The 19,767-nt window shown below is 34.6% G+C and overlaps 1 protein-coding gene across 1 annotated transcript in view; it reads right to left on the bottom strand.

Moving 5' to 3' along the window:
• The window catches only part of ERBB4 (erb-b2 receptor tyrosine kinase 4), a 1,062,086-nt gene that overhangs the window by 674,135 nt on the left and 368,184 nt on the right, over positions 1-19,767 (bottom strand).

Raw genomic sequence — 19,767 nt, 5'->3', positions numbered from 1 at the left:
CCAGAACACATTCAGTTTATAACTGAAAGTTTATACTCTAACATTTCCCCACTCCCCCATCCCAGCCCCTGGTAACCACCATTCCTTTCTCTGTTTTTATGAGCTTAAATTTTTTTTTTAGAATCAATATGTAAGTGGTATTACACATTTATATTCATAAATTTCATGCACTAACCAGAGAAATTAAGACAGCATAGATTCCACAGAAACACATTACAAGGAGATGAAATAATTCTCATTTTCTGTGAGCATATAAAGCATTTAAATACATTTAATTTCATTTATACAAACTTTTCATTTGGACTTATAATTTACCCTATTTTCTAACATAGTAAATTCTACATAGGCAAATACATCAAAATCAAAAGATGATGAAAGTTACAATTTTACTTTCAAAAATATTTTTCTATTGCAAAATAAGCTGTTTTTATTGAGTAAATTTTCTACATAATTCAAACTTGTGCTACCTTTTAAACACAAATATTAAACAATTTGGGTTGAAACAAATAGAAGCATATACTACAAATAGATTATGTAATAAAATACTAACTTTTATTGATATCAAGAGGGTCTTTACTATGTATAGTCATCAGTGTTCTGAGATATAATGGACCATTAATAAATGATCTCTGTCATCTTTGGAGGTATAGTTCTTGACTCTGTTTATATGTGAGCACATGAGTGCACACACATATGTGTTTTGGGTTTTGTGTGTGTGTGTGTGTGTGTGTGTGTGTGTGTGTGTGTGTTGATATATTTTCTCTCTTCTGGAAGTCAGAGTTTCAGTGATTACTTTTCATGGTTTATATATTTACCTGAACAAAATCTATACCATTTAATGCATCAATTCTAATCTCAAATAGGTTGAAAAACTACATTATGAACCTTGTAATAATAGTACGTAAGGTTAAAAAAATGGATTTGGGATGAATCTTCTTTGAGTAAGTTACATAATATACACCAAATTTAAGATAAAAGTGTATACTTTGAAGACACTGGAAACAGCTTAGTACCATGTCATATATATATATTTGTTCATCATGTACACAGAAACGACCAAGAAGTCATGATTTGATATGGTGTCCAATGGAATGGGTTTCAGTATAGAAAGGAAAAAAAATCTATATGGGCACATTCTAATAACTAGGGTTATCTTAAACCTGCTTTTGCCTATTGGCACATCAAAAATAACAAAAGTCAGAATCTAAAAGTCTTGAAGAATAATGTAGACCTTTAATCATAGTGGAAGCTCATTATAAAAACAAAAACAAAACACAAAATTCTTGTCTGGATTTCTAAAGCTCATCAAATAGTATATTTTCTAGACATACTGTTAAAAGTGAAACTGTGTACCTCTAAAAGATATGTGGCAGTCCGAACCCCTGTTACTGTGACTATGACCTTATTTCCAAATAGCATCTTTGTAGATGTAATCAAGGGTGGGCCCTAATCCAATATGACTGATGTCCTTCTAAGAAGAATAAAATACCATGTGAACATCAAGACACAGGGAGATAGCTATGTGACCACAGAGACAATAAATGGGAGAGGCAGCTGCAAGCCTAGGAAAGCCAAGAATTGATGACCACCAGAAGCTAGGAAGAGGCAAGGAAAAGTTCAACCCAGAGTCTCAGAGGGCGTATGACCCTACCAATACCTTAACATTGGACTTCAAGCTTTCAGAATTGTGAAAGAATAAATTACTGTTGTCTTAACCACTTAAGTTTGTTGTGTTTTGTTATGACAGCCCTAGAAAACAAATACATAATCTTTAGACTATTTCTCTTTGAAATCTCACATTTAAAGAAATGTCAAACATTACTTTCCCCAGAGTCCTTTAAGTTTATCACTTCCAAGCTATTCTCCCTTCTCCCTTCTGAATTCCAAGTCCCCCATACACCCATGCTGGAATTAAATTGTTGCTCTTGAGAATTCAGTTTTTGTAGTGATAAGGATGGATCAAAGACCTCTAGAATCTTCAATATCCATTCTCTTCTTTCTTCACAGTTATAGATTGCACAACTTTAGCTGGACACGTGTCTACCCCAAATAAAGACTACATTTCTCTGCGCATCTTGGAGGTAAGCTTAGCAAGGGACTAATTTATGACATGTTCACTATAACACCTTCCTAAACTTCATTTAAAACACAGTTGGAGCCCAACTTTGCTTCCCTTCTTCTTTTCTCTTTACTCTAACCTGCTGCCTAGAATGGAGATGCGATGACTAAAATCTGAACCACCATTTTAGACCATTAGAATGAGGGACACACTTTAGAGACTGGCTGTGAAAGAAGCTAAAAGGAACCAAATTTTCACATTTTTTTATTATCATTAACACCAGGATAATGGTGAATTCAGCAGCTAGGGCTACTGAAATACTATACAGAGGGAGAATTAAATTCTAGTTAAATTATATGCTTTTGACCTTAAGTGATTTAATTACTCTGTCTGGTTATTTGCCTGAATTTATTCGGATCATAATGAAACTACAAAATCATTCTGATGATCATAACATTTTACTGGTTCTGTGGAAGCTTCCCTTATTACTGAAACTAACAACCATTAAAAAAAATCATTTCTATTGATAAGTACAATGATATTCAATATAAGAAACTCACATAAGCTATAAACTCTTTGAAGACAGGTGCAACATATAAATCATTATTTTGTACCTGCTTAGCTATACAGCACAGTGCTGTACAAGAAATTATCATTTAATAATATTTGTTTAGTTGCTATAAAAACAATTAGTAACTTATATCCAGAAAATTATTCTCAATTCAAACATGTCCACTGTTCAGTAAGTGGTCAGTTGTGTTTTATACATACCACACGAAAACATAAAATTGGAATAAGTGTGTTTAAAATTATTTTACAACAACAAAAAATCCTCCAACAAACAGAAAATCTGATTAATCAGAATGTCCTATTCTCCAAAAATTTTAGTCTTTGGAATTGTTATTACACACAGTTCCATCTGGAAATATTTTTTATCTCAGTGAGGCTTTCCTGTATATTTATGTTTGATTCAAACTACTTATAAATAGTAATGCATTTCTCGTAACTTACCTTCTTTTAAATTTATTGGGGTGACGTTGGTTAGTAAAATTATATAGGTTTCAAGTGTACAATTCTGTAATACATCATCTATAGATCACATTGCGTGCTCACCACCCAGTCAGTTCTCTTTCCATCACCATATATTTGACCCCCTTCTCCCTCTTCTTTTATCTTGAAAGACAGACTTAATTTTAAAAGAACTACTTTGGATAGATGTGGAAAAATCATTTGTATTTCTCTTCATGATGCCTTCACTGAATGCCTCACAACTTCCATTTGTCAATCGATTTTACAATCAGGCAATGTATACAAGACAATGCTTAACCCATCAAGTTTCATTGATTTCACAAAGCTGTTTATCAAACAGAATTGAAAAATCTTTTGTACCAGCCAAAACAAATTTAACAAAATTCAGCCTCCTTTTCTAACACTATTATGAAATCCTTAAACTATAAGTTTACAATAGTTCAAGCTTCAAAAATCCTGAATTGATATGTGCTCCCTAGAATTTTTATGCCAACTATCAGTCCAGGAGTAAAAGCCATATGCAAGGCCTTAATAAATTCACCAATTATTCTATTTGGTATGATTCCATTGCAAATGGAGCTATAGTTGCAAACATGGCTTTTTATTCTCCTTGACTTACGATGTACATCCAACAGTGAGTGACCTACATAATCCTCATTCAGTAAAAAATTAAAACTGTAATTAGTATTTTGAAGCAAAATAAAAAGGTTGATTACCAAAATTATTAATTCGGTTCATGGGGAAAATATATTAGAAGCACAATGAAGAAACATCAACAATACCCATATTAATACTAAAAATTAATTATTGCTTCCAAGCTTGTCATGGGCCTGGAAACCAACACTACATTTGCTTACACAAGAAAGACAACAAGAAGGAAAAAGCAAAAATTAAGTCAAATTTTTGCCTAAATTTCAAATCAAATGCCTATGTGACCTATGAATTAAGAGATTAATAACTATTTAGCATCTACTATTGGCTTAGTGTCATCGAAAAATATATACTGGTAGAAATGTCCAAGGTCTTTTGTAATAGTTCATGTAATTTTATAAAGCACACAGTAAGGAAAGAAGCAAGCAGTATATATAAGCTATGTGCATATTGTGTGGGCATAAAAAAAATATTTGGTAACCTGATAAAACTTCTCTAATTTATCTGATTTAACACTAAGTACTTTCTCTTTCTAAATGTTAACATACAAAATATGCTATAGTTCAATGCACACTATTGGGCATTTAAAAACCTGGAGTTGTATTAAACCTCAAAATATAAAATATTGAAAGAGAATGTAAGAAGATGCAAACATTTTCAGTGACTATTATTGAGTGCTAAAATAGTTACACAGAGATGGCAAGTTTTGGCAGCTCTATGGTCAAAATATATCCCAAAATGGGGCCAAATTCACCAGTTGCACGACTATAATCACTTAATCCTAGCCACCACAGCTATTTCTCCCTGGACATTGACAGCAGCCTCCTAACTGACTTTCTGGATTCCCTACTTGCCCCCATTAATGTGCTCTTCACACAGAGACATGAAAAGATCTTCTTTAAAACATAAATCATTCACATCACTCCCTTACTGAAAACAATCCTTGGATTCTAATCACACTTATTATAAAATACAAACTTCTTACCATAGCCTGTAGGAACATATATGAGGTATGACAATTAAGTGCATGGACTTGTTGCAACAATGTTGCTAACCTTTTTTGATACCAGTGGGATTATTCATTATGAATTTGTACCAACTGCACAAATAGGTAACCAAGTTTACTATTTGGAAGTGCTGAAAAGACTGCGTGAGAAAGTTAGACGATCTGAACTTTTCACCAACAATTCATGGCTCTTTCATCACAACAATGCACCAGGTCACACAGCCCTGTCTGTGAGGGAGTTTTTAGTCAGTAAACAAATAGCTGTATTGGAACACCCTCCCTACTCACCTGATCTGGCCCCCAATGACTTCTGTCTTTACCCAAAGATAAAGGAAATACTGAAAGGAAGACATTTTGATAACACTCAAGACATGAAGGGTAATACGGCGACAGCTCTGATGGTCATTCCAGAAAAAAAGTTCCAAAATTGCTTTGAAGGGTGGACTATGTGATGGCATCGGTGCATAGCTTCCCAAGGGGAGTACTTCAAAGGTGACTATAGTGATATTCAGCAATGAGACATGTAGCACATTTTCTAGGATGAGTTTGCGAACTTAATTGTCTGACCTCATGTTCATATTTGCTCAAATGTCACTCTTTAAGAAAAGTTTTCTCTGATCTCCTTATCTAAAATAGGTACCAGCTTCCCATATATCATATATCATGTCCTGTCTTCTTTGCCTTATTATTATTATCATTATTTTTACTGCTACCTGAAATCACATTCTACATTTGGTTGTTTATTAGCTTATTATATGTCTCTACATTAGAATCCAAGCTCCACAGATGGCAAACATATTGTCTGCTCAACACCTAAAGAACAGTTACATAGTATACTCTCAATCAATATTTGTTGAATAAATAAGAGAGCCATAATTAAGCCAGAATCAAATGCTGGTCCCTCCATTTTTAAAAACGTAATGACTCTGGGTGGTGAGCACACATGCAATATATAGGTGAAGTATTATATTAGGTTGGTACAAAAGTAATTGCAGTTTTTGCAATTATTTTTAACCTTTTAAACTGCAATTACTTTTGCACCAACCTAAAAGAAATGTACACTTGAAACCTATATCATTTTATTAACCAATATCACCTCAATAAATTTCATAGAAATTTAAAAAAAAAAAAGGTGAATGTACTTCAGTGACTTCACTACTTGAAATCTCCATTTCTGTGTCCAATCAGTGGGATTCTGTGTTGAGTGTTCTTAACAATAAAACCCATCTTAGAATTTAAAAACAGTGCCTAAAGCAAGATGGTCAGCATTAAAATCTAGCTCCATCACTGACCTGCAATGTAATTTGGGCAAGTTACCTAGACTCTGTTACTCTATTTCCTCAACTGCAAAAGGGACACAATAACAACCACCACATCACAGGCCTGTTGTAATAAGTAAATGAGTCAGTGTACGTAAACTGCCTTGCAAAATTTCTGACTCACTGATGGAGCTCAGTGCTAGCTATTGTCATTTATTTAGATATGTAGATACGGTGTACAGTATGTGTGCATTATACAATATGTTACATCAAATTAATGCAAGGCTTGCATGGTGACGTACTGAAATCAATCTGACATAACGGAATGAGCACTTGACCAAGATAGTGGATATTGGGGCCCCATTGCTCCACACTTTCTAGCTGTGTAGACTTGGTCAAGTATTTCTTTTCACTGGGTCCATTGTTTTTCTTTTCTCAAAGTAGAAATCTTTATGCTTCCTCCCAGCTCAAAAATTATTTGATTACATTTATTTCTAAAATACTCATTTAAACCCTACTCTACCCTATGTAATGGGTTGCATTCAATGGATGTTCTTGAGAATGTCACACTGTGACAATATCATATAAAGCTCTAAAGCATACACTTATCAAATAACCCAGCAATCCCATGTAAAGGTATATCCCTAGAAAAATGAAAGTTATGTTCACATAAAAACATGTATGTGAATTTTATAGCAGCTCTACTCAAATTAGCCAAAAAATCGGAAAAACCCCAAATGTCCTTTGATGGATGAATGATAAACAAGCTATGCTATATCCATTCCACGGATATCTATTCCACAATAAAAATGAACAGATGATTGATATGTCAACATGGGAAATTCCCAAAGACCTCATGCTGACTGAAAGAAGCCAAGCTCAAAAGGCTACATACTGTATGATTCCACTGATATAACATTTTGGGAAAGACAAACCTACAAGGATGAAGAGATCCGTGGTTGCTAGGGGATGGGGTCCGGGGAGTGAGGGTTTGACTGAAAGTTCAGGAGGGAAATTTGGGAGACAGCAGAACTGTTCTGCACACTGACCACGACAGTGATTACATAGATCTAAACATGGGTTAAAACTCAGAGAACTGTATACCAAAAAAGTCCATTTTACTGTATGTAAATTAAAACACACACTCAGGTTGGCTTGTGAACAGAGAAAAATATGCCCCATATTGTAAATCATAAAACATTCGTATTTTATGCTTTTGTCCCCTTATGAATAATTTTGTTACATTCTTGAATTGGCTATTGTTATATATTTTTAAAATCCCGATGCTTTTTGTATGTTTTTCCCCCTAAACAAGACTACAGTGTTAAACCCTTGTAATTTATAATTAGTTCCTACTTGAGTTTCTTTTTTTATTCATCCTTCAATTGTATTATTTTATTTTGTTTTCTTGGCTGGTACTGGTCAGGCTTGGTCAGGCTTTCTAAGATAATTGTGTTGTCGTTGCTCTTAATCGACAGAAAAGTCCGTCCTCTCTTTTTTCCTAACCTTCAAGAAAAGGCTTTCCTTGGCTCAGTATTTTTTTATCATGTTATATATCTTAGAATCTGGCTTTACTACATTTTAATTTCAGATTTGAATATTGAAGTTTATCATGTACTTTTTGCTATTTTGAAAAATATTAACTAGGAGTTCTGGTCAAGATGGCACAATAGGTAAACACTGTGCTCACCTCCTCTCATGACCACATAAAAATTACAACTAAACTACAAAAAAAAACAATATTGAGAACTGCCTAAAATCTTGCTGAACCAAAGCCCTGCAACTAGGGACATGCAGAAGAAGCCACTTCCAGCCTGGTAGGAGGGACACAGACGCGAAACAGGCTGGTCCCACACCTGCGTGTGACCATTAAAAACTGGGAGGGATATCTCAGCTGCAGTGATACCTCCCAGAAGAGAAAGGGTTCCCAGCCCTTCCCCAGTCCAGGGTTCCAATGCCAGGGAGAGAAGTCCCATAATTTCTGATTGTGAAAACCAGCAGGGATTTTAGCTGAGTGACACAGAGGGCAGCTGGAATCCCAGACACTCCTCTTAAAAAGGGCCCGCACACTGACTTACTCACCAATAGAATCACTGGTTCTGAGCTCCAGTTCTGGGGAAGCAGCTGAAGAGGTTACAGGGACATATGGGGAGGAACTGAATTGTCTAGCTTCAGGATGAGAACTGGAGGGGCAACTTACTCCCTGATGGAAGAGCTGGCAGAAGCTATTGTTTCTTTATTGAGCCCTCCCCCTTCCAGGCATGCAGACTCAGGTGTCTGCAATATCTGAGTTTCCATCAAGCTGGCTAATACTATTCATTTGCCACACCCTGGTGATTCAAGACTCCGCCCGCCCAACTTTCAGGAACACCCAAACCGTTTCCAGTGGCTTTTTCTTACAAACTACCTGCCTTGGCTCACGCTGCAGACTTTCCTAGAGTCTCTCAAAGGTTCACAGAGCCCAGACAAGCAACATCTGGCTTAAGTGTATCCTGTACTTCTGGCTGAGCAGCCCTAAGCCCAGCACTGGCAGCAGCTGGCCTTGGTTTGAGGCTTAGCCTCTTGAGGCACTTCCAAGCACAGCCCAGGTGGCAGCCATCTGTGGATTGCTTTGTGGCTCCTACCAGGTATTCCCAGGTGGAGCAAGGGCTATGGCTGAACTTGACCTGCAGCAAGTCCCCTCCCAGGTGGCCCTGGGGCTGGTGTGCCCAGTGGCTAGCTACTAAATGAACTAGAACATCACCCAGCTACCTCCCAGAACGACACACCCAAGGGGTGGATTGGGCAGGCATCAGAGCCCTGCTGAGGCAGATCCTGCTCTGTAGGGGGAGCCCCTGCACACAACTCCTCCATTGTCGTCATGGCCAGTCCTCAAAACCAGTGAGCCAAAGGGTCAATCCCTCACACTGACAAGGAAATAGCAACCAATGCTCAGCTACAATAGGAGGGCACACACAATCCACACAAGGGCACTCCTGGAGCACTTAGCTCAAATGACAAGGAAGACCGCACAAGTGGGCCCTACAGCACACCTACTAAGTAAGGCCACTCTACTAAGACCAGAAGACATAGGAGCCCTGCCTAGTACATAGAAAAAAACAAAAAAGAAAGAAAGAAAAAAAACCATAGGGAGGCAGCCAACATGGGGAGATAAAGAAACATGTCCCAAATAAAAGAACAGAGCAAAGCCCCAGAAAAAGACTTAAACAAAATGGAGTCAAGCAATCTGCCAGATGCAAAGTTCAAAACATTAATTATAAGAATGCTCGATGATCTCAGGGAGACCTTCAACAAAGAGATAAGAAACATGAAAATGGAGATAGGAAACATGAAAAAGAACCAGTCAGAAATAAAAAGTGCAATAATGGAAATAAAGAATACATTACAGGGAATCAAAACCAGATTAGATGGAGCAGAGCATTGAATCAGCAATTTAGAAGATAAGGTAGAATAAAACACGCAATCAGAACAGGAAAAAAAAATCCCAAAACACAAGGAGATATTAAGGCGCCTCTGGGACAACATCAAGCATACCAACATTCGCATTATAGGGGTATCAGAGGAGAAGAGAAAGAGCAAAGAATTGAAAACCTACTTGAAGAAATAAAGACAGAGAACTTCCCTAATCTCGTGAAGGAAATAGATATACAAACCCAGGAAGCACAGAGAGTCCGAAACAAGATGAACCCAAAGAGGCCAACATCAAGACACATGATAATTAAAATGCCAAAGGTTACAGATGAAGAGAGAATCTTAACAGCAGCAAGAGAAAAGCAGTTAGTTGCCTACAAAGGAGCTCCCATAAGACTATGAGCTGGTTTCTCAACAGAAGCTTTGCAGGACAGAAGGGACTGTTATAAATATTCAAAGTGATTAAAAGCAAGTACCTACAGCCAAGATTACTCTACCCAGCAAAGCTATCATTTAGAATTGAAGGACAGATAAAGAGCTTCCCAGATAAGAAAAAGCTAAAGGAGTTAATCACTACCAAACCAGTAGTATAAGAAATCTTAGAGGGACTGATTTAAGATTAAAAAAATAAATAAAAATAAATAAATAAATAAATAAGAATAAAATGTCAATAACTACATATCTATCAAGAATTACTTTAAATGTAAATGGATTAAATCCTCTAATCAAAAGACATAGAGTCGCTGAATGGATAAGAAAACAAGACCCTTACATATGCTGCCTACAAGAGACTCACTTCAGATCGAAAGACACACAGAGACTGAAATTCAAGGATGGAAAAAAGATATTTCATTAAAATGGAAACAAACAAAAACCTGGGATAGCAATACTTATAGCAAACAAAACAGACTTTAAAACAAAGACTATAACAATAGACAAAAAGGACCTAGTAATTTCACTTCTGAGTATTCATCCAAAGAACTCCAAAATGTTACTTTGAGAGGATGTACTCATCCATATGCTCATGGAGGCATTATTTATAATAGTCAAGATATGAAGACAGCCTAGATGTCCCTGAATGCATAAATGGATAAAAAGTAGGTGGTGCGTATATACAATGGAATATTACTCAGCCTTAAAAAAGAATAAAATCTTGCCATCTCTAGGATGGACCTAGAAGATGTTTTGCTGAGTAAGTCAGACAGTGAAAACAAATGTCATATGATTTCACTTATAAGTAAAATCTAAAATGCAAAATAAACAAACAAAACAGAAACAAATTCATAGATACAGATAACATTTTGATGGTTGCCAGATGCTCCCATCTGGGTAGTGGGAGTGGGTGAGAAAGGGGAAAGAATTAAGAAGTACAAATTGGTTGTTACACAGTAGTCATGGGGATGGATGTAGGGTATAGCTTAAGGAATATAGTCAATAATTGTAATAACTATATATAGTATCAGATGCGTACTAGATCTATCAGGGTGATAGGTGGGAGGGGGTTGGGGACAAGGTGAAAAAGGTGACGAGATTAAGAAATACAAATTGATAGTTATAAAATAGTCATGGGAATGTATAGTAAAGCATAGGGAATATAATGAATAATATGATAATAACAACGTATAGGGCCAGATGGGTACTAGACTAAACAGGGGGGTCACTTCGTAAATTATATAAATGTGTAACCACTATTCTGTACACCTGAAATTAACATAAAATAATATCGAATGTCAACTGAATTGACAAGTAAAAAAGGGGGTGGAGGGAGAGGTAAAGGGGAATAAGAGGTTCAAAGTTCCAGGTATAAAACAAGTTTTGGGGATGTAATACACAATATAGGAAATTTAGTCAATAATATTGTGATAGCATGGTACAGTATCAGTTGGTTGCTAGACTTAGCATGGTGATCATTTCTTTACCATACGGAATATAATCAATAATATGGTAATAATTATGTATAGTGCCAGGTGGGTACTGTTGAATAACTATTATGTACACCTGAAACTAATATAATATTGTATGTTAGCTATATTTTAATAAAAGCTTTAATTATTTTAAATTAACTTATTAGAGTGAATTATTAATTAATTCCAAACATTGAAAGATTCTTGTATTCCTGGCATGAACCACAATTAGTAATCATGTATTATTCCATTAATATAATTCTAGGCTGATTGCCTGTATCCGTATTTTTTTAACATATTAAAAAAATTAAAAATACATATCAATGATTTAAAACTATTTGTATCAAAATACATCCAAAATGATAAATAGTGATAATGGCTTCTGTTTCCAAAATTTTGCATTCTGTATAACTAACTTTAAAAGTATTAAAGAAAAACAATGAATACCAAATTAAGAGATTTGTTTAATAATTTACATTACATTAAACTGGAAATAAAATAGTTTCGATGCAAAAATGAGTATCTTTTTTAAAATAAAAATAAGTGATCCTGTAGTGTATTCTCTGAATTTTTATCTTTTACCACTGTTTTATTGACCCCCAAAGTGACAAAACAGGGAATCTCCTGAAATTAACTAAAATGCTTTCTAAGTGATCCTTGAGCCAAGTGGAAAAGGCATTTGGCACCACAGACCTTCACTAATAGAGCTGTAGCTACAGAAGACACAGGCATTCTGTACCGCAGACTGATGAAAGGCAAGTCCATAGGCCATATATACGGCTACTTTCTCATCCATCTATAGTTTAACCGATCTGTATTTTACCTCTTTTCTTATATGAGAGTCTCTAAATACCCTCAAAGATGCTTAAACTGATAAATTATATTGGAAGGGGAAACAAGGTCATCATTGGAGGCTACCAAAAATGTATAGATATAAAAGCTATACACGATTGTGCCCTCTTAATGAATGATGTATTTTGCAAGCAGTCTTCTGTCATCTAGTCTTCCCAATATAACAGGCTATTCTTATAATTCGTTTCCAAGAGTAGCTTAGTAAAATTAAAATAATTACAAATGATTTTAAATTCATTGTATAGATCATCAAATCTGACTTTTAACTGCTTGTATATAAATTTTAGTTCCTTTTTTTTATTCTTTCCCTGCCTTTAAATATTTTATTATACTTTTTCTTAAAGTATGTCTTATAAAATTCCCATGTTGAAAGCTGGAAAAAAAATATCACAGATTTTACAGACTGAGAAATTACATTTCTGTCATCCATTTTTGAATAAAATAATATTCCCCTTACCGCTATCTTTCCACAATCCCCTTTTTGCCCTTTTATCATCCTCTCCGCTCTCTTCCCCTTCCACATACTGAGTCCTTCTTATTCACTTTGTAGTGTTTCATTTTCTGTGGAAGTGTTAGGTCCTTAACTTTAATGTAGGTACTGGACTTGACAAGCAATTAAAGCAAACAATTTCCACTCATCAAGGCCTGCCAAATTAGTCATCTGCCATCTGCCCCATCATCTGGCTCTCCTTGAAGTCTTGCTGTGAATCTGGATGCACTCTCTCAGATTAAGAGGGACAATGCAAACCTCCAAACTGGTGAAATACCACTGGGAGCTAAGTATGTAAACATCAGCTACCATCTTTCTTCTCTAGATTATCATGACTTCAACCACCCCCTTCCTTGTGTGTAATAAAAACCAGCCCGCTCGTGATGCCCTTTTCACCGTGAGACCTTTGCCACACATTGTAATTGAAGTGGTAGTTTGTGGAATTTCTTTTTTCCTGTCAGAAGTATTTAAAAGAAGAAATTAGACTAGATATTACTAATGCTGGTTTCGACATATCAAGGCTGGTTTCTTAAGCACCGATAAAGATGTTTATTAAGAAATGGACTATTATCTATAATTTCCTTCATAATCTGTGCTATATCCAATTATCTGGTGATGAAAATTATTTTTTTAATAATATAAAAATATTCTAAGTTCAAATCACGATGACAGACAAATGACACTATGGCAGTAACTCTAGATCTCCATCTTCATATAACTGCTAAAAAGTAAATGAAGTTGAATAAAGTGTTTGGCACTTAATTTGGTCAGATATCTTAATGTTATCCATTGGATACAGAAAACTAATTATTTGATTATATGCAGCATAGGCAAAATGTAATAAATGGAGTTTGACTTATTCTCTATAATAAAAAAAGAAAGAAATGGACTATGGCCTTTCTATTGCATTGGTTTCAGAATGAAGATTTCTTTCTAATTCTTTCCATCAGCAAATGTTTACTTGGTTGATAACATGCAATATAATAAGTGCTTTCTAGGACAATCAATCAAGCTATACCAGTAATGGGCAAAACTGAGAAATAGCAATAGTGAAAATGGTATATCGTCACCCACATGCTCCTTTTAAAGGGTCATCTTCCCTTAAGGCATTCACCAACCCAGGGCTGCTCTAGGGCAATTGGTACCTTGGCACAAATGCAGTAAGATGCCCCTCTTCTGGGTGAAATAAACTTCATGCTAAGCAGGGCATGTGGGGCTTGACCATCAGAATGCGGGCTGCATTTCATTCCCATCTGTCCCCTAGGCCATGTGCATGTTTGCAGTGATGAACCTACACAACTGTAAACAGGAGCCTTGATCACTCCATTGTCTCAGGTCATTCATCCAAACTTGCTCGTTCATGATAAAGTAGTGTCTAAATAAGTAACAATCCATTCAAATCAAAGAAAAGTGTGCTAATATTAGACTTGGAGTAAGAGGTAGATATGCAGCAGACAATATTTTTGACTGAAGATCCTTTACTGTATCTTCAGATAATCTACATGGAAAACCGAATCTGAGATCACCTTCTACTAACAAAATTTTGGAAGTTGAAGGAGCCGATTCTTAGTTACGTAAAACTTTTGGAGGACAAAAACAAAACAAAACAATACAAAACACAACACAACCACCCTCCTGATATTACATAATAAAACAGGTCATGTTTTAAGTTCTTTGAAACTGTTTTCTCATAACCCAAAGTCTATTATTCTAGAGCTCAGATTCTACAATCTCCAGAAATTTGGTCCCTTGAAAACAGATTTAGGTGAGCAATGGGTGGTTATCTTCACAATATAATCAACTTTCAATACTAATTGTAATTAGGTGTTTGATAAAGAGATAGCCATCATTAGGGCAATATCTGTCATTCATTCATTTGTTCTGTTATACATTTATTCAACAAATGCTAATTGGGTAACCACAATATATGTGATTTGGGCTAAGTGAGAAAGGAATAATAAGATCTGTGTCTCACATTTGTAACATGTTACATTCTAGTAGAAATCTTCTGTAAAAATGTTAGAAATAATATAAGTATTCACATTTAGTTAAGCTGCTATTAAAGATATTTTTTTTTACTTTGATTCACTGTCAATGAACAAGATTTACAATCAAACTCAGAATTCATCTTATCCACAACAAAATATGAAGCAGAAAAAAAATATATCATTCCGTGTAATAAAATGTGGGCACCACTTGTGGGAAACTGTTTTCCAGGAGGTCTTTCTCTCTAACATTACTAAATGATGTGACCAATATATATCTTGTAGCATCTGCATCTAAAGAAATACCACATCTTAACAAATGTTGTATTCACTCACGTTCATGCGTATCTTTTCCTAGGTCCTCATTTACTTGTTAGAGTACAAAGAGAAATTCCTTTGACACAGACAAAATGGACATATTTTCCATAACCATATATTCAATTTAAGGCTGATTGTCAATCAAGCCCCTATTCCAAATGACTTAATAACTATAATTGAACATGATGTGGGATTTTTAAAAGATGTTTTCTTTCAGTTTATTTAATTGAGAAATATGACATTATAGTTTTGAGAAATTAGCAAGATATTCCACTGCTAATATCACTAGCAACTTCCCTACTCATTCTACGATCTTACTAGTTAATGGGGCATCAGACACTACATAGACAGTAATGAATTTGGAATGTTTTATTTCATGAAAAATTTTTCTTTTTTATTTTGAGAAAGGCAAGATATCCATTCTATGCCATGCCATTTCTTATAGGAATATGTATACTAATTCAAATTATCAATACTTTTAATAATCTTGTAATTTTATAACTGACATTTTACATAAAAACATGATTTTCTTGATTTTAATGTAGTCTTGAAAATTTTTATTTTAAATCATTCAAAAGTAAAGTAGAAAAATATATTTCTAAAAATAGAATGTAAGCATTACCTAGCCATATATATATATAAAAAAAAGTTCAATGATAAACCAGTTTTCCACCTGAATTCAATGGGAAACATGACTTTGTGTGGGAGTATGTATGTATATCTAAATGTATATGTCCATATGTAAATATATATATAGATGTAGATACATACATAGAAATATTATTCTAATTTCTATATATGCTCTAATTTCTTCTCTAGTTCATGATATTTGATGTTATACAAAAATGGATAATATTGCTTGAGATAATTTATCTCTCAATTTTATTTTTAAATTACATTATTTCCAAAATATTAATATGAAACTGTATTATGACTAGTAGTAGTCCTTCCCATGGGAATATTAGTAGTGCCAAAAATTCTTCTAAGTGCTTTATATACCCATTAGCATTTAATTCACATAGAAATCATATCAAGCAACTTTTATTATTGTCTTCTTTACAGATGAGGAAAGTGAGACTCAGAAAGTTAAATAACATAACCAGAAAATTAACTAATGGAAGTCCCAGTAGGCTAAATCAGTTCTAATTTCATAAGTAGTTTTCTTTCAAAAGCTTAGTACTAGTTAGTTGATGTATACAAATACTTGTTTTGAATCATTTGTGTTTATCAGTAGTATATGTTAATCAGATAAAATGTTTGTATGCTTAGGGCACATTATCTTTGAAAAGTTTAGAACTACTCTAGTTACTCTATTAACAGTAATGCATTAAATGAGAAGTCCATGTTGGATGCTATAGGTGATTATCATTAGGTGCTAATAACATAAAGAAATTTTAGAGCAATACAATCTCAGCAAGTACAAATCAGTTTTATAATTAAAGAAACTTCTCTCCCCGATCGCCTTCCTCTGTGACTCACTCCCTTTTCACTTTCTATTCCACATTGGATAAAGAAAATGGGTGCAAAGATAGCCAGTCACTCAAGCAAAAATCTAGTCAGCCTACCTCTCTCTCTTCTGAAACCACTAATCTAAGTCACACACAATTCTTGTCAGCTCTACCTTCAGAAGGTCTGTAGGCTCCACCTGACATTCTGTCAGCCCCACCTGACTGACAATCCCTACTTCAAGTCACCACAGCTTCTATCTGAATATTGTTTAAGAGGTTTCCGTGTGATGTTCTTGCCTTTCTTCTTGTCTCCTTAGAGTCTACTGTATATCAGATATAAGATTTTATATCTTTTAACACAAATCAGATTATTGATCTCCTTTGTTCAAATATCTGCAATGGTTTGGTTTCTCATGTTAATCAGAATTAAATAAAAGTCCTTATCTTGATCTACAAGACCCAGATGTAATCTGAACCTCTGCTTCTTTCTGGATATCATCCCCTGTGATGTTTCACTTACTAAGATCTGACCACAGGGCTATCTTGCTTATCTTCGAACATTTCTAGAAAAGTTTCTAAATACTTATTATCAATGTATAAATTTGTCTCAAGGAGCAATAGCATTGGTCCATGTATGGCTTCTTGAGTAGCACTGTTCTAAAATATTACACTCTGCACTTATCCCCATCTGCCATGTTATATCATTATTTAGGATGTAAGCTCTCAAAGGACAGAGACTCTATTTTGTTTATTGTTGTATTTATAGCATTTACAAGTATTTGACCCATAATAGGCATCCAATAATAATTAATGATTGGATGGATGGATGGATGGATGGATGGATGGATGGATGGGTGGCTACTAAAGTGTTAGAATTCTGTCTAGAATTCCCAGCTCATATGTAACCTAAATAAAACCTCAAAGATTTTTTACAGATCATCAAGTGCAGTTCATACAAAGAGATGGGAAAACAGAGACAAGATAAGTTAAAGTGCTCAACAAAAGTCAAACAGCTAGTTATGGGCAGAAAGGGAAGTAGAAGTCTTTACTCGGGGCTGGCTATGTCCGCATGGCACACTGCCTCATGTTATGCAAAGGGCTTCATGAAACAGTCCAGCTTTATGGAAATGATTCCCAAACATAATGCTCTGCTGCCAGGAGGAAAATAATACCATGAAATTTGGCATGGATGCTTAAGAACATTTGGCTAAACAGCACTAGTCGATTATGTAGTTGGAAAACAGATCCTTAGCAACATCTTAATTTTTTTTCAAGTCTTGGTTAAATGAAGTTAAATGTAGCTTGTTAAAATTAAATTTCTTTAAAGAGTCTGTTTAACAAAAGCATGCATTTATGTATACACAAACTTACCAATATTACATGATAAATATAATCTTCAAAAAATTCAATGGAATTATATATTTACTGTCATATTTTTAATGTGCTACTGAAAGTTATAAGAACCTCATGAAGATCATTTTGTAAACAAATGATCTTTTGTAATGGAAATAATTACCTCTTAATTTGACTGTTTTGTAAACTCCGGTATCAAAGATCATGTTTTCTTAAATATATGCACACCTGCAGTTCCACTTAACAGTTGTATGACAGTTTGATGTCAGTGGATTTGAATATTAAATTATTCGTACACCTATTATTATAGTTAATAACATTTATGAAGTGCTGTGTAATTTACAAAGCAGTTTTATTCATATTAACTTTTTTGATCCTAAATTATTTTGATCCTAAATGATTATAAGAGACAAAATTATTAGATTAATTGCCAAGAATTTAAACTTTGCAACTATCTTTTATTAGGGTGATCTGTCGGATGCATGCCAATTATTATTTTTTTCAAAGTTGTGATTATACTTTCAATGTGAATTCTCAAATATCATGTTACCATTTATACATATGAGGCCTTCTTCTTTGGAGATTATGTTAACTATTACTAATTCTTCATTATCCGTTAAATCAGATCCTAGTTACCTGTTTGGTATTCAAGATTTTCCATGAATTGAGAGCCTGCTACAACATCCATTCAACTTTAATCCAAAGTTATTTTTTTCCAAACAACTTTTCGAAATAATCAAAAGATGGTTTGTCATCCATCAATCATCTCACATACAACTGCTCCTTTTACTTTTCAATTCATTCCTTTCACCTCACCATGAATAAACACTCCTAAAGTCTTCCACAAAATTCATATCCATTAGTATCTCCAACAACCACCTAGAGAATTTTTTTTTAAGAAAATGTTTGAACTATTCACTAAACTTACAATTTCCTTAAAATTTATATACAAAATTTATTTTATTTTCATATTTTCTATGTTCTATTATTTAGAACTTAGGGAAGACAGACACAGTTAATCTACTACACAAAAAGTACTAAAACGGTTTGCAGACTTTCACCTAAACTAGCTTACAGCACCCAGGCAGAGCAGACAAAAACAATATCAAGAGGCAAAATAATACATAAAGTAAGACACTGGACATACTATATCTGAAATCCAGAATATGTGGTGCTTTTTCTTATTTGTTTGGTTTTGTGTTTCTTTTGTTGTTGTTGTTGTTGTTGTTGTTGTTTTTAATTTCTAGTCTTAGCATCTATTTTTAATTGTTTAACAGTTCCTATCTCACATTCATATGAGGACTGATAATTAAGTTCACAAACATGTCGCAACACAATGCTAACCTCTTTTGATATCAGAGGGATTATTCATTATGAATTTGTACCAACTGAACAAACAGTTAACCAAGTTTACTATTTGGAAGTGCTGAAAAGGCTGTGTGAAAAGGTTAGACGACCTGAACTTTTCGCCAACAATTCATGGCTCTTGCATCACGAAAATGCACCAGTTCACACAGCACTGTCTGTGAGGGAGTTTTTAGACAGTGAACAAATAACTACATTGGGACACCCTCTTCCTTAATCATCTAAATCTAACCCCCAATGGCTTCTTTCTTTACCTCAAGATAAGGGAAATATTGAAAGGAAGACATTTTGATGACATCCAGGACATCAAAGGCAATACTACGACAGCTCTGATGGACATTGCAGAAAAAGAGCTCCAAAATTGCTTTGAAGGGTGGACGAGGCACTGGCATTTGTGCATAGCTTCCCAAGGGGAGTACTTCGGAAGGTGACAATAGTGATATTCAGCAATGAGGTGTGTAGGACTTTTTCTAGAATGAGTTCGCACACTTAATTGGCAGACCTCTTATACCACTTTTGCGGAATAAAAAAAAAAATGTACTTTTCTTTCAATTCAATGTTAACTCAACAGTCTTCTATAAAATGAAGGATATTTGGTTGCTGTAAGCCTGTATCAAAAGTTTGATTGTTTTCTAAA

The sequence above is a fragment of the Rhinolophus ferrumequinum genome, chromosome 8, assembly GCF_004115265.2.
Source record: "Rhinolophus ferrumequinum isolate MPI-CBG mRhiFer1 chromosome 8, mRhiFer1_v1.p, whole genome shotgun sequence".
In the NCBI taxonomy this organism is placed as follows: domain Eukaryota; kingdom Metazoa; phylum Chordata; class Mammalia; order Chiroptera; family Rhinolophidae; genus Rhinolophus; species Rhinolophus ferrumequinum.
This window is presented reverse-complemented; position numbering and strand designations above follow the sequence as displayed.